At 41.8% G+C, this 14,812-nt stretch overlaps 1 long non-coding RNA gene across 1 annotated transcript in view; it reads left to right on the top strand.

Annotated features, from left to right (window-relative positions):
* The window catches only part of LOC135983641 (uncharacterized), a 111,127-nt gene extending 96,540 nt beyond the window's left edge, over positions 1 to 14,587 (top strand). The window contains exons 2-3 of the long non-coding RNA XR_010601357.1: positions 11,935 to 13,082; positions 14,064 to 14,587. This is a non-coding gene — a long non-coding RNA (uncharacterized LOC135983641). The remainder of the gene's footprint in view (positions 1 to 11,934; positions 13,083 to 14,063) is intronic.
* Positions 14,588 to 14,812: the final 225 nt, after the last annotated feature.

Here is a 14,812-nt window from a genome sequence, read left to right as displayed (position 1 = left end):
GACGGTGGGTATTTGGTCTTGTCTATACTAGCCTTTGTGCGAAATCTACTACCTATGCATCTCTACCAATGGGAGCAGGGTTTCTAGACCTGTTTTAGCCACTCTGGTTTCTAGAGATGCTCAGAAAAGGGTTAGATAACATAGTGGTAAAAACACCAGGAGATGGTCTATGAGTGCACTTGCTATTACCATCCCCAGGAGAGTTGCACCAGTGGGAGAGTTAGGTGGTATGTTGAACTTCCTCTGATTGCACTTCTTCCACTAAAAATGGGGCATGCACATAACTGTGAGTCGGGACTTTTTGAGTTCTGTTTCCAAATTTCCCCTGATATTCTGGTCAGGTCACCTCACCTCTGTTTGCGTCAGTTTATTCATTTATAATATGGATGGATAAATGATACGTATATATCCTGTAGGAGTGGCAGTGTTGGGATTAATTGCTATTGTCCATAGAAGTCCCCATCTATATGCCCACAGCAAATGTAGTCACTTCAACTTCTTACAACCTCCCTTTTTCATCACGTCATCCAATCTGATCCTCTCAGTGATTTCCTTTCCCAGTTCCTGGGAACAGCTTACCCCCTTTCCCACCCTCTCATGGACTCCCATCTCCCTTCTTTTCTCCCCCTCTCCACAAAAAGTGAATCCCTTAATCAGAGTTTAAAAGATAGACTGGGTGAGGATGCAAAGGGAGACATGGACTCCCAAATATCAGAGCTGTTACTGAATAATAAAACATGGTAGCTTGTGTGTGAAGCCGTTGATCATAGCCATTGCTAAGGCAAAGCTCCCATCACCTCCAGTCAAGGCTTTTGTGCTGTCTCCGTGCTCTACCTTGGAGCAGTGGTACAGATGTGGCCTGGACATTGCCTTCATTCACTTCAGACCAACAGAGCTGATGAAGCGTCTTGTGCTCCCCATGGGTCAGCTTTGGAATGGAACTGAACGAAGCAAAAACAAAGACTTCTTGCAGAGATGGTGAAGAGGGGTGGGAAAGGGGGTGTGGGGCGGGGAGGAGAGAGCTTTAACAATAAATATGTTAGTTTTAAGAATAACATAGTCATTGGTTAGAGGGGAGGGCTTCCTAAGTAGCAGGGGAGTTGAGAGGGAACTAGTGAGACAGGAGCTGGGTCTACACTACATACTTACTTCGGTATAACTACGTTGCTCAGGGGTGTGAAAAATCCATACCCTTGAGCAACATAGTTATACTGACCTTAACCCCCCATGTAGACAGCGCTAGTTCGGCAGAAGAACTTCTCCCATTGACATATCTACCACCTCTCGTGGAGGTGGAGTTATTAAGCTGACCGGGAGAGCTCTCTCCTATTGGCTTAGAGCGTCTTCCCCAGAAGCTCTACAGCAGTGCAGCTGCATTGATGCAGCTTCGCTGATGTAAATTTGTAGTGGAGGCCTGCCTAGTGAGAGAGCATGTTTTGAGATGACAACTCGAGGGTGCTACCTATTTGTGAGGTGATAACTGTATCCTTGACTACTAACATCTTGGCCTCGGAGTTTATTCAGTCGAGAATGTTCTTAGTACATCATAAACAGGGAGTCCCCTTGAATTATCACCTAAATAAAGTCAGTGCAGCTTTCTTATTTCATGGTGTTTGTTTTCTAGCAGTGCCCATTGATAAGGATTTGAGATGTTGTAAATGTGTGAAGGAATAATGAATATAAAATGGACCCAATGGCCCAGAAAATCAACCTCTGACAAAAAAGAAGGAAAATTGGCCAAAATATAAATCTGGCAGAAGAGTCCAAATGGGCTGCAGATATGCTGCTCTGAATAGAAAGGCCCTACATCAAGTCATAGAGACAGCTATAGAGAGACAGGAGGGGGTCCTGCCCCCAGACAGATTCAGATGGAACGCTGGGACAGAGAACAAGGACAACCCAGCCAATCTCAGTTATGTTGGCACAGGGCAAGAGAACCTAACTCAACTACCTCAGGGCTAGATTATTAAGGGCTTTATATACAGACACCCCCCGATTTATGCAATCATTCCATTCCGGAAAGCCTTGTGTAACTCGAATTTTGTGTAAGTCGGAAACGTATACCTGCACGTTACGCAAAAATTCCCACAACTCGAAAATCCTATTTCTGGCTTATGGAACTTTTTCCGTAAGTGCGAATTTGCATAAGTCGGGTCTTGTGTAACCCGGGGAGTGTCTGTACCAGCAGCAAGATCTTGTCCTAAATGTGTTGGCTTACTGCCAGCCCTTTTCTGAGTAATATAAAAGTTGAGGTATGTGGGGCTAGGAAAGAGCCCTCAATTTCCAAGTTATATTTCTCTGCTAAATAAAACCGTTTTCCTATTACAATTTGTAGTTGGATCCATGTATTATATAAGGTAATAGATGGGAACAGAGTGAGCAGGGCTATCAATACATCTCATGGTAATGGTGACATCATAAACCACATGAATTTTTGCTCTTGTGGTTTATTATGATACTTCCAGAACCCTGGGAAGTATTTATGGCCCTTGCAATCCACAGATTATAATCAGCTGAACGAGTCATTTATATTTGGCAAGAAGATGCTTTTTTAGATTGATTGTTTTTATTTCTTGGCAATTCCATTTTGAGTTTAATGCTAAAGTTTAATAATTACTCCATTTCCTGTCACACACCCTAATTTGACTTGCCTTCCTTTGCACTGAGCTTTATATTAATATCTTTAATGAATCTGAGAACTCTGGCAAGGGTAGGGGAAAGAGGAACGTTGGTTGATTTGATGCAACCAGCAGTGTGTGGAAGAATTATTGCTCTCTCAAGGTCACGCTTGCAACTCCTCATCATATAATCTGAGCAGTGTAACTTGAAACTGTACATGGCAGTTTAACTTGCAAGAGCCAGGAGGGGAATAGGCTCCAGAATAGCATTTGTCTAACATTATTCCTCAATTGTAATTGAGTTCTGTGGTTATGAAATGCTTAGGGCTTTCCATCCTGTGATTGCCTCTCCAGTGATCCCCAAAACAAGCATTTCAGTGTGGTAATAAACTGCCTGGCTTGGGGAGTGCTCTGTGAAGCTACATCTGATTGTAATGTAACTTTCAAATAATTATTAGTGACATTAATGTTAAAATTTTCCCCATGTTGATTCAGCGCCTGATCCAAAGCTCACTGAAGTTAATGGAAGTCTTTCCATTAACTTCAGTGGGCTTTGGATTAGGCCCTTTCCTGGATATGTCACATCTTTCCATTTGAATTAATTTCTGGCTTTGTACAGTGTTCTAATGCCTGACCTAGTTTATTACTCACCTTTTAAAGGGGCACTGTCAAGGCTGGCAGTAACCTACCTTGAAAATGTTACTTTATTATAGTGGTATCACTATGTATAGAAGGAAAGGTTGGTTTTGTTTTTCTGCATATGGTACCTTTAAATGGACAGGTGTCTCCCTGCATGATGCAGGAGAAGCTGCCAATGTGTGTTTCAGTGCAGTCTATCTGACCTCTTGGAAGGAGGTGAGGCCCCAGTTCCACACAAATGCCAACACTGCGGAGGGTCCACAAAAACATAGAAGTCAACTAAATACACAGGCAAATGAGAGCGTGTAGGATGGAAGCAGGGTTAAAGGGATAGTAAAATGGAACCAGGAGGGGCCACTGAGCAGAAAACCCAGATAGTGCCCATTGGTCCAAGAAGGTGCATGTTTCTGTTCAGATACATAATGTTCAAAAGGGATTCACTCTGTTCTCTCTCTTTCTCTCGTGAAGACTTTGCTCTTTCTTTGTTTCCTCTCAGCCCTAGCACTGGTGCACTTGCCATGTTGCTGGAAAATAAGTGCAAAATTTTCTGGCATAGACAGGCCTATGAATAAAAAAGTATCAACTGGTTTTTCATGCTGCATTGGACTAGCAGGAATTTAAGAATTTTGCTCTTCAGAAGGCTGTTCTTCCTAACTAATAATTAAAAATGATTTCACTGCACCGTATTTGTGTAGTAATTCTGCCTTTGTTAATTCTAAGAGCAAACCCTCTGCTGTCATTAGTGATCTTGAATGTAAGAAGGATTTATACCAAAATCCCACTTCTTAATCTTGTGCAGTCTGAAGTTCAGCATTTGATTAAGTATGTTTTGTGAACTTTGATTTCTATGCTTTCTGAGAGTTTAAACAACACAGCAGAAGGGGCGCACATACACAGGGTCCTCTCAAAATTAGGGACTCAAAATATTGGTTTGATCAAAATGCGGTCAGCAAGTTTTCCTCAACCCTTTCATTTTCTTCACTTGTGCTGTCCAATTTAACTCCCATAAAGTGCTGTCATGGTGGGGTTTGTCTTCACTGCTCAAAAAAAAAAACATGTTGGGGGTAAATAACATGTTTCAGCTATCTGGAGGTAAAAACACAATGAAGACAAGGTACTTTTGTTTTACTGAGAAGTCAAATAGGCGGACTATAAGGCTGATCTCACGTAATTTTCCTCCTGGTAAAATTAAGGGCAGGTCTACATTACAAACTTGCATCGGCCCAGCTGCGCTGATGCAGCTGCACCGCTGTAGTGCTTCTGGTGACGACACTCTAAGCCAGAGGTCCTCAAACTGTGGGGCACCCCCCCACCCCGGGCAATAATTCCTAACCTTTTATACCTGTAGTTACAGCATCCAGAAGGTATAAGCTTGGTTAACATTTTAACTGTACCTTTGGCCTTGGATTCCTCCATGTGAAACAAAATATGTGCTTATTAAATCCTACAAATTTGTTTCAGCTATTTCCATTGGTAATATGGAAAACAAATAGTTTAAGTGAGATTACAGTATTCAGTATGCTGCACTTATTATTTATGACTCTCGACACAATTCCTTCCTTCCTTGCTGTGCTAATATGGTCAGTCCATAAGGTACAATGATTAGTGAACACTCTGTTTTGAACTTTATTAACTTTGGTATATGCAATAGGGCCATTTTGCTTTGAACATATCTACAGCACCCCAAATTAAACGCATATAGTGTTTACCTATTACACAGGACCTTTCTGAATTGCTAAAGGACAATTATAGAGACCACTTATTTTTCATTACATCTGCTATGTCCCTGAAGTGTCTCAGTCTTTATTGTTGAATAGGAAACCTGACCAAAATCTGCTATTAGAGCAAAAGAAGTGAGATCAGACTCTTGACTTGTCCAGCATTCAGCGCTTCAAATATGTACAAATATAGAGACTGGTGCTGAGTCCCCTCAGCTCCCACTGACTTTGTTGGGATTAGAAGAGGCTCAGGACCATTCCCTAAGTGCTGTCCTAGAATTATTTGCATTTACTCTTTAGCAATTCATTATTTTTGTTGGGGAGGAAAGGGGACACTGGGTGAAGAACTCAATAGGAGTATAAATAGTAAATGGTGATAACTCATAGAGCTTGTCTTCTCACAGAAAAGGCACCAATCGAACTAGTCTCAGGCACTACAATAATACAAATAATAATAATACATTGGTTTCTAAATTGATTTAGTTAGTGATTCAACCCTCTTCTGTGGACACTCTTAAAATGATTTAGGAGTGGCTAATATCAGTTTAACTTAATTTGGTTTGTTAGTAGTTGGGGTCGTAAAACTAGATTCCTGTCTGGGTCTATTCTATAGTGAAGGGTAATTTAATCGATTATACACACCTTAATTGTAAGGCGGACGAATACAGCTGGAATGTGCTACAGAAATTCTTGGCCAGAAGACAAGCTTTTGAAGTGAAGAAAACATGCACCCACCTGGTGATTATGTGCTTTCTGTATCTATTGATGGCGGTGTCATTGCAGGCTAGTCTGGCAGTCAAATAAAGTATGAGAACTTTGTAAACATTTATTCAGAACGTGTGCCTGATAATTGGAGTAAACTGAGTTCACCAACAAGAGAATTTCTCCACAGATTTTTCAAATTGTACCATCTATTAGTGCTGTAATTTGGGTATATTGGAATATAAGAGATTAAATTCTTCCCTGAATTCCGTTCCTGTTCAGCCATATTATGGGGGCACAAAGAATAAATCCAGGCATAATTTGAACCAGGGATACCAGCTTGCTTAAAGAGTGAGTAGAACTGGCATATTACTACTAGTGTCAGCTTTTAATAGTTTAAATATCTGAATATATCTAAAAATAGTGAAATCAGTTATTATTTACAATTGATTTTGTACTGATAAAAGGCAGGGAGTGAGAGGAATAGATAGAGACAGACATACTGTGAACAGATAGTGTAGTATCTTTACTGTGTCCCTTTGTAAATTGTTAAGTGGGTAGAAGAAATTATCAGAAATTTTTTTATGGAGCTATGGTGTGAGATGACACTCTGATCGCATCTCCCCTTTCCCTCCCCACAAGTCCCTTCACTGGCTCTTCTTTCTGTAACTAAGGGTATGTCTACACTACAGGGACTATACCACCCTATCTATATCGCTGTAGCTATGCTGACATAACCATGTAGCGTAGCTGCAACCTACACTGATGGAAGAATGATGGTAGCTGAACGATGCAGATATGTCAACTTAAGTTTTAAGTGTAGAATAAGCCTAATTCAAAGTCCTCATCATCACTTTCAAAGGTCTAACCAACTCTGCCACTGTTTACATTGCAGTTCTGATCTCCTGCTAACCCTAACTCTGCCCACTCACCTCCTTTGGCTTGGTCTACACATAAAAGTTAGGTCGACATGGCTATGCTATTCAGAGGTCTGAAAAACTCACACCCCTGACTGACATAGCTAACCCCTAGTGTAGAACCCCCAATATAGCTATGCCAGTATAAAGTGTAGACAGACCCTTTGTCTTCTCCCACTTGAGACTACAGGCAGGATTCTCAGCAGGAGTAAGTCATTGCAGCTCTGGTGAAGTCAATGGCTATGCTGATTGTTACCAGCTGAGGATCTGGCTCTCTGTGCCTTTTTTTATGCAACACCACATAGGTCAGATCTCATCCCTGAACATATTCACCTACATTTGAATTAAAATCTAAGATTTCTTTCCCTTTATTATTTAGTCTATCCAACAAACTTTGCTTTGTCAACATCCAGTTATAAGTGTTAGGTACTTTTCCCACATTTAGTTCCTTTCTGAATAAATTATCTGAGTATTTTAGCTTGATAATAAATATTTTCTGAAGTATATTGAATCACACCTCACTGTTCTAGTTTGTGCAATAGTCATGACATTTCAGTTCTAGATAATTTAATGGAAACACAATCAAAATTACTGGGTAGGAAAGAGACTCTTAATTCTGCATTCCCTGTCTGGCTGCTTTATGAGTATTGCATATTCCCTTAGTTTCTTGCTTCTCTCTTGGCTTTCTAACAGTAGCAAAGAGTTACACCATCTCTGTTAGCTGTTTTAACAGCACTCCGCGCTACATATTAAATTTGGATTGCCCATTTCCTTGAAAATGCTGTTAGGGTAATAAAAGTGACTATGTAAATATGGCACCTTTTTCCTTAATAGATCTGCTCACTGTTGGATTCTGAGTCATATCTGTTTACTTTAGGGACAAAAAGTAAGACATTAGCCCAGAAGAAACAGCACATCTAAGAGAGTACTGGACTGTGTTCTGGTTCACAGATCATCAACAGAATTGTTAACTAAGGCCCAGATCCTCAGAGGTATTTAGGTACCTAACTCCCAAGGAAATCGATGGGAGCTAGGCACCTAAATTAATTTCAATTGGAGTTAGGTGTCTAAATCTCTCTGATGATCTAGGTCTAAGTTCCATTTACAGAATCTTTATTCTTGTTGAAGTCAAAACCAACCCCCTGCTCTGTTTAGACCCATGATTACTGCTCTTGATTGCTAAGAATAGCACACATCCTCTTGTTTTTTGGTCACCTCTCTCCCTCACACTAGCCCACTTGCTTGTCTCATCCACCTATTGTGTCTTGTATTTTAGGTTGTAAACTGTTTGGGAGCAGGGATTGTCATTTACTATGTGTTAATACCGTGCCTAACACAACAGGGCCCAGATCTGGTTGATCTCTAGGCATTATCACATAGTCAAAACAAACAACCACTATTCCCCAAAAATCCAAACTAAACCTGTCTCCATAGCCCCCTCCCCTCAGAAAAAAAAATCTTTCTAAGCATATTTGACCAGGAGTCAGAGACAATAAATATAGGACCCCATTTTCATGTTATTTTTCAGATGATAACTGCACTTCAAAATCAACGTGGTCCTTTCTGAGTTTACCCCCATCTAGCACAACCTAATTAAAGTGAAAATGATTAAGTCACCAAAATTCAGTCCTGCTAGATTGATTTGGCTGCATTCTGGTAAATTTAATTGGAGCAAAATCATGTTGGTACAAGTTAAATGAGTGGGTTTTCAGAATCATTTATTTTTATTCTTCTTTGTCAGTCAGGGCAATTTATTCTGAAATCATTGTCATAGGAGACAGCATGAACAGGGTCACCCTGGAGTATGCAGCCGTCACTCACATCTATCAATCACAGATCTAAGCATGTTTAAACTTGCTCGAGAAGGGACAAATTCATTCCCCTGCTCAAGATTGATCTGATTCTTAATACAGCGGCACTTTAAATCTCAAATGGTGTATAGATTCACAGCCTGCATCTGATTAATCTTTTCACACTCCTATAGTGGTGTTGTGGCAATCTCAGAAGAGGACGTACTATGGGGGGCTCAGTCTATGAGGAAGGCCCCAAGCCATTCAGATTGTTTACATTCACTCCTGTGCTTGTTTGGATGTGGGACAGGAGTATTTGGTCAAACTGGTATCAAATGTCATGGAGAAGTCTAATAGGCTGAGTATGGATGTACTTCTGTTGGCTGTTAAAAAGAGGAGCTCCTCCACCAGAGGAACAAGTGCTGTATTTGTACCATGCCCTGACACCTGAGTGAGAGTGATCAAAGAACATTGGAAACTGACCACTGGCACAGGAGACTGTTTCTTGCTTGAGGAGCTGGCTTAGAAAAAGGAGGCTAGACACTCCACGTTTCTGAGGTCTCAAGTACTGAGTTATGATTTCTTTAGTACTGATTAGACTATTGCATAATTTTAGAGTGAGTGGTAGACTCACCTTAACAGAGATTGTCAACACCTTCTTTAGTAGGGCACTGTTGTATTAATTTAGATGGAATAAATAGACCCAAAGAGTCAAAGGTGTTAACATATTCCAGTCACTGTCCAACATTAAACAATTTTTTTAACAAGGTTCAGGGTTTGATATACAGAGACCTCAGCCTGTTTAGTACCCTAGCAAATGCACCAGTAAAAAGTCTTCATTTTTTTTTATTAAAGATACAGAAAAGAAGGAAAAACAGTAAAAGGATTTGAAATGTGTTAAGTAAGGCTTTTATTTGAACAACATCCTTTATTCTCTTTCCCTTTAATTGGAGAAAGTTTTTTAGAAAGAAAAACCTCCTTGTTTGACAGTCTTTTAGATCTAAGATGGTATGGAAGATGGTAATAACTGTCCTTTTGAGACAAAGAGAAGAAGTTAGCTGAGATTGGCTGGAGCTGCTGCTGCTGTTAGAGTCCAATCCTGTTTCCTAGAAGACAAAACAAGAGGCACCCATCCAAAAGGGGAGGGAAAAGAACAGCAAAAATAGACAATGCAACTTCTGTCTCTGACGTTGACTCTCACATGCAACCTCCCTGCTGGAGAAACACAAGCACAGCACATTCAGCCACTCGGAGACCTGGCAAGCTTGTACCAACATCACCAACATATTTAGGGCATCGCTTCTAGCTGGCTCTTTCTGTTCACAGATTTATAGCTGTGCTGCAAAATATGCAGTCTTGGCCAGCTAAGCTAGACCCTTATTAGACAGAAGGAAAAAGGAGAGGGAAGAAAAAAAGTGGGGAAGGAAAAGAACATACAAGTGGGAGGTGGTTTGACAAAATCTCTTATCCCAGATGGCGTTTGGGATTCAGCTGGAGCTGGTAGAGTCATCTGGGTCCCTCTTTCTGGGCGAGTCTGGTCAGGACATCTCTCAGGATTAGGATGACTAAAGCCTGGGTGGGGGTGGCAGCCATGATGGCAAATCTTGCTCTAGTAGCTAATTTTCTCCCCAAAGTTTCTTTCTTTAAGGACCCCAAAGGGAGTGATAGTTGGAATAGCCCCTCCAATCATTATTTTGTCCACCAATTGGGCCTAATTTCTAACACACCAATTTTAGTTCACTGATTTTTTCATCCCACACTTCTCTCATTTACCTTACATGATCTTAATATAATCCTTGAGTTGTATCAGTAGGCCTTTGTGTTCAGACTAATTCGGTCTGTCTTGCTTTTGTACCTTTCCCCATCAGCATTTGTTGTTATAAGTTATTGTGACATTTTATGAACTTCAATATACTTCTTACAATTAAATTCACAACCAGAATACATTTGTTGGCCCAATTATCAGAAGAGAACCCAGGTATTCTTTCTTTTCTTGCCACCCAGGACAAGGGTCCTGTCAGAGATGCTAATCATTGTCAGTGATTCCATGACTGTTACCAGGGCCGGCTCCAGGCACCAGCTAAAGAAGCAGGTGCTTGGGGCAGCCAGTACCAAGGGACGGCACTCCGGTTGCTATTGGGGCGGCACGTCTGGGGTCTTCGGTGGCAATTCGGCAGCGGTTCCCTCAGTCCCTCTCAGAGCGAAGGACCTGTCGCCGAATTGCCGCTGAAGAGTGGAGCGGTGCGATCGCACTGCTGTGGCTTTTTTTTTTGTTTTTGTTTTTTTTTTACGCTTGGGGCGGCAGAAAACCTGGAGCTGGCCCTGACTATTACACTGGTGAATGGACTGAATAACTTGGAAGGAGGATGTTGTGCTTCTGGTCCTGCTCTCAGCTTGCTCTTAGTGTCATCTGTAAAATAAGATAGTTCCTTGCAGCAGAAGTTTCTGTGTTCAGGGGTTGAGTGAAGGCAGTCTGGGTTTACACAAGGCTTTATGGTGTAGAAAAGCTCTGAAGGATGCACCTTAGATGCCTTAATGGTGAAGGAGACATTGGTTGTCTCTGCCTCCTTCACAGCAGTGGCATAGGTTTGTAGGACTCTTTGTGTCTGAGTTTGTCTTTATTAAACTGTTTCCTCTGCCAGTGAGGATAGTTTTCTTCCCTTCTGCTTTTCTATTGCAGGTTGTCTGAATACTTTGGTGATCTATATGGGCAGTGGGGTGGGAAAGGACACTTCAGTGTTATACTGTCTATAGTAGTGGTCAGAGAGTAGTTGCAGTACTTCACTAATTTTACTTCTCCTTGGCTGGGTAGACTATCCCATAAGTAGGTTTTGGAATTTTGCAGGGTCCATGAGTTTTTGGGGTGGGGTAGAGGTGGAATATGGTGATGGCTTCTTGTAATAGGGAGTATTTTTATTTCTATTTGGAGAAGAGAGTGATCTGACCAGGATAGGAGATGGTTCTTGCATTTCTTATGTGCACATTTAAAAGAAAAAAAATACTATATTATAAATAGGTTATTTCAATTTAAATTTCTTAATGGCAGTTCTCTTTAAACACACTGAAAATATCCTCCAGTATCCCTTCCTCCTCACAACTTCTCTCTGCTTTTGATTGGAACATAGTAGCAATATAAATGATGTGACACAGCATGTGCAGTCCATGATGACTTTGCCATTCTAGTGATATATCATCATGCAGAAAGGTTTCAAAGTGTGATGGAGCTTATGTCAGGACTGGGACAGAGCCTGACATCTATTGTTGATAAGCAGGCATTTCCTATTTAAAAAACAAAAATAGAATCATATGCCTCAGCTGTAGGCAGAATATAAAAAGTGTACTGTATGTGACTATAGGGATTATTGCATAATTACCAGTATTTATGTAATAAAGATAGTTTATCCACACTGGTGATGTAGTAAAGGGAATAAATAAACCCAGCGCCTGCTGCTATTAAGGTGTTCAAACTTTCTGTTATCTTTGTTTCATTATTACTATTACTTATTAGGTAGATTTTTGGAAACAATTTGTTTTTCTCTCATTCCTCCAGCCCCACTGGTCTGTGATCCCTGGTTATGATGTGATGAGGATCAGCTGAGCTACTGAGCAATGTGGTAATGAACGAGAACACAGAAGATGAACCGCCTGCTCTCCTTCATCCTTTAGTTACAGATTGACTCCAGGACATGCAAGGACTGCTAAGTAGTTAACCTGTAGAAAAAGAGTGCAGCTGCAATGAACAAACTGTCTTTTTGGTGAAAACATCTTAATGCCTCCTTAATTACACCTTTGTAAGGTACACACCTCTTAGTAACCAGCAATGTCCACATGGAGATGGCAATTTGCAAAGCTGAATAATGAACAGATATATAACCCTGTTGCTCTACTTCTTGAAGAGTCAGAAGGGGGGAATATGGGAGTGGATCAGAGAATTCACGTCTAAAGAGTCTTATTCTATTTCCTTTCCTCCCTGCCCCATTCAATCTGATATGGAGTGTAACAATGATCTCTCTAGTGAACAGACTCTTAAGGGCTTGTCTACATGGGAAAGTTTTAACAGTTATAAAGGTATCGTTATACTGGTATAACCCCTGTGTGAACACTCTTAGGCCTGGTCTATACTTGCAAGTTTTTGTGTTTAAAAGTCAGCTTTTTGTGTTAAAACAACATGGGCGTCTACACTGACAAGTGACTTTTTGCGCCGAAATTCCTCAGTTTTAGTGCTGCAATAAAACCACTCTGATGAGAGTTATAAGGGTTTTTGCGCTGAGGGTTTAGCGCCATAATGGTAGTATGGACACCATTCTTGAATTTTGCGCTGTTATTGGCCTCTGGATGTTGTCCCACAATGCTCATCCTGGCCATTCTGGTCAGCACTTTCAACTCTGCTGCCCTGACGCTAGGTAAACAACCATCCACCCCTCCCCCTTTAAAGCCCCATGAATTTTGAAAGTCCCCGTCCTTTTTCCTTGATGTGCAGAGCTCATATCTCATCTTCCCAGCTGATTAAGGCAGCTGCACGCAGCAAATGATCTCCTGCTTGGTCCACTGCAGAGCTACTTGATCTGATAAGTGCCTGGGGAGAAGAGTCTGTCCAGTCCCAGCTGTGCACAAGCTGTAGGAATTTTGATACCTACAGCCAAATAGCACACAGCTTACAGGAAAAGGGATATGACCAGGACATGCTGCAGTGACCAGGTAAAGGAGCTGAGGAACGCGTACCACAAGTTGAGGGAGGGAACCTGAGGGAGGGAAACTGTCGCTCCAGTGCTGCGCCCCAGACCTGCCATTTTTATAAGGAGTTGGATGCTATCCTAGGTGGCGACTCTACCTCCCTGTAAAAAGCACAGTGGAAACTTCAGTGGGTCTGGAACCAGTGGAAAGTGTACCTAACCCAGAGGAGGATGTCGTTGATGAAGAGGTGGAGGCTGAAGATGGGGAACCCAACTGTCAGGAGCTGTTCTGTACTTCAGAAGTGTCTAGCCAGTCTCTGCAGTCGCTCTCAGGCGAGCCAGAAGCAGGAGAGCAGATCCCTGGTTTTGCTTTGTGAAGTTCTGAAGTGGGTTGAGGGCAGAGACATGTGGAAGGCTGGCTTTGCTTGTATGTGCTCGGCATTCCCCCACACGGCTAGGCAGTATGGCAGAACAGGGAGTTGATGCAATCTGAGATTTCAAGGGAATCCTCAACAGAGATCTCTAGGAAATTTTCCTTTAGGTACACAGCAATCCTCTGCCATAGGTTCCTTGGCAGAGCTGCCTTGTTCCTTTCCCCATTGAAAGACACTTTCCCATGCCACTCTGCAATCACTTGGTCAGGGACACAAGCAAGCAATAGAGGGCCCTAGGTGGAAGCCACAAGCATGTAGCAGATGCACCCTTGCTTCCCTGCTTACCCTCAGGAGAGAGATATCTTCCATAATGACCACTACCTGTGGAAAATGGAACAGTTTAGAGTGTCGTCCCCCTTAAGTGACCTGCAACCTTTTCAGATTGCTTCAGTACAATAAAATATGCTCCTGCCCATATTTGGGGTCTTCTGCCTCAGGTGTGTTTGTCACTGGGAGGGTCACTGAGAGAAAGTGATAAGTATGTTACCAGCAGTGTGTTAATGTTACTGTTTCAATAATAGGTGTGTAGCTGACAATAGCTCTTCTGTTTATTGTGAACCATGTGTTTCCAGATTCCACCTTGAGAAACAACCGCCCTACAGCAGCTTCTGCGCAAGATAAGAAACCGGCCGAGACGGACCAAGGAAGATGTGTTCTGGATCGTGCTACAGCAGTCAGAGGCTGAAAATACTGAATGCAAGAAGTGGAGGGAAAGTGAAAAGCGGGAAAGAGAAGAGAAGGATTCTTACAACAGGGATGCCACAGAGAGGCTGATTAAAGTTCTGGAGCATCAAACCGACTCTCGTAACACTGCAGACTGAGCAGATGCGTGCCCGCCTGCCCCTTCACAGCATTGTGAACTCTTTCCCATGCACTTCCAAACTCCCCCTGCTCATTCCTTTCCACCTTCTAGCACTTCACGCTTTCCTCTACACTCCACCCCCACAGACAGCTGTTTCAATGAAAGCTGGAGCTATACTCAACTATGAAAATCATCTCCCTCCCATTCCTTCCTCCCCACCAACTATGTGGATGGCTGTATGTGTCTGTGTGTTGGTGTGGGTTTGTCTGTGAATAAAAGCAGTGTTTTTATTAATACACACTCTTTCTTTATTTTCCCATAAGGGATGATACCTCATGTCACCATGCAAATCAGCCCAAACTTCCTATTTCGTTGTTTTTATTATAGCTAATATTCACTGTAGGCTGCTATTATGTGAACAAGGAGTGGCACTGTGAATATGAGAAACCAGCCAGCATATGAAAAGCTATATATTTTTTTGAAATGTAGTCATGCTCCCAAGCCTCAGAGTGAGTTTGT

This window comes from Chrysemys picta, chromosome 5 (genome assembly GCF_011386835.1).
Source record: "Chrysemys picta bellii isolate R12L10 chromosome 5, ASM1138683v2, whole genome shotgun sequence".
In the NCBI taxonomy this organism is placed as follows: Eukaryota; Metazoa; Chordata; order Testudines; family Emydidae; genus Chrysemys; species Chrysemys picta.
The sequence above is the reverse complement of the archived record's forward strand: the minus strand, read 5'-3'. Positions and strand labels throughout refer to the sequence as shown.